This window comes from Dendroctonus ponderosae, unplaced genomic scaffold (genome assembly GCF_020466585.1).
Source record: "Dendroctonus ponderosae isolate FM_Combo_2020 unplaced genomic scaffold, Dpon_F_20191213v2 Dpon_F_20191213_4, whole genome shotgun sequence".
Classification (NCBI taxonomy): Eukaryota; Metazoa; Arthropoda; class Insecta; order Coleoptera; family Curculionidae; genus Dendroctonus; species Dendroctonus ponderosae.
In genome coordinates, this window is record NW_026018611.1 from 16,400,851 (window position 1) to 16,402,493 (window position 1,643).

Below are 1,643 nucleotides of genomic sequence, written 5' to 3' on the forward strand. Positions count from 1 at the left end.
ACTTTACCTGACGTTGAGCAAGCACGAGTGGCTTGCATCCTCAGAGAGTGTTTTGCAGCTTACTCAGTCCAGTGCAAGATTTCGAGCAAAACACTTCGGAAGATACGGATCGTCAGAAAGATCATATTTTCCACAAAGGTCTAAAAGCAAGAAAAAAACCACAAGTTTCCAGTAGTTGCCGCGAAAGCTTCACACTTTTGGTGTTAAAATGGACTGGAGTGAGTTACGGCGCAGGTATTTCTGTTAAGATAAAGACAAGTGCGCAGTTCTCTCTCGCACGCACACAGCCGCCCACAAACCTTAGACCTTCCATTAAGCCGATCGTATGAATATAATAGTGTGTAGTATGTAGTGTACAATAGTGTGCAGTCTGTGGGCCGGTCATCTGGATGCGGTTTGGTCCGAATTTCGTCAGAAATTGTACGAAAATGAGCTAGTTATCCAATTTCATTGCAACGTAGTGACGCTCGTCCACTAGATACCTAAATAATTCGTTCGAAATCGCACGAACCATTGTAAGCAAAATGGAAAGACGTCCTTTCTTTGGAACGACAACATCAGATTTCGCATATGTGGGGATTCTTCCACTGGAAGTTTTTCTTATCGTACAAATTGGTCATGTCTTGTCATGCATCAAATAAGTACATTTATAACAGAGTAATTATATAATAATAATTGTGATTATACAACTGTTAATAGTAATGAATTATTTTCTTTCGGGAACTAGTTATCTTGTGAGAAGACGATTAGTTAAAAAGAAGAAAACTATTGGGTTGCTGATACATTAGCAACCAGAAACAACAGAAACAAGAAAAGAATTTGGATAATTCCATCATTTATTTGAAGATCTTAAAAATAATCAGAAATACTTATTGGTTTTTCAACATCCATTTCAGCTCAGTGTGTTAAAAATATTCGCTATTCAGTCAGAAATACTGCAAACCTGCGAATAAATCCCATACGTTTCTGATAGTTCGCACATCGCAATGGTCGACGAGCTCCAGTACGTTGCAATGAAATTGGATTATACGCTCGTTCTCGCACGATTTCTGACGGACGCAGTTCGGACGAAAACTCTGAAAGGACGACCGGCCTTAAGACTCCGGTTTGCTTGGCCAAAACTCCCATACCTTACCCTTCATTCTAAGTGGAGATTTTAATGTTGATTGTTCTGATAGAGCCCAAAATTTAATGTATTTTATTAAATAAAAGTTACAATTATAGATGATAAATAATCCAAAACAAGCTTCAATAGAGCAAGATAAAATCACAATTCAGTTCTTATTACAGTTATTATAAACCAATTGTCACTTTTATATGATTAGATAATGATAACGTAAATACCAGCGAGTCAAATCCAACTAGTGAAGAATATTAAATGTAAATAAAATATAATTTTTACATTCAAAAGAAAATTAAATTACATTTTACCTATTCCTCCATTTATAAATTACTAGACTTTAACAAGAATGTTGACATTATAAATTAGTATCACCATCATGCGTTAAACAAGATCGATATTTTATGGTTTCTATAAACAATATGAAGACATCACTTCTGTCGAGCGTCCCGTGACGCAAACCTTTTTTTAAATATTGTTAATGATTAATTATTTTTTTGATTTAGTGATGACAATAGTATCA

At 35.3% G+C, this 1,643-nt stretch overlaps 1 protein-coding gene across 2 annotated transcripts in view; it reads right to left on the reverse strand.

The window, feature by feature from the left end:
• Positions 1 to 1,643, reverse strand: part of LOC125504234 (neurotactin-like) — an 11,417-nt gene that overhangs the window by 971 nt on the left and 8,803 nt on the right. The window contains exon 1 of one of the 2 annotated variants that reach the window (XM_048665923.1): positions 8 to 87. The exons of the other annotated variant lie outside the window; for it this stretch is intronic. The gene's annotated coding sequence lies outside the window, so the exon portion shown is untranslated. Of the gene's footprint in view, positions 1 to 7; positions 88 to 1,643 lie in introns of those variants that run through there. 2 annotated transcript variants of the gene reach the window in all.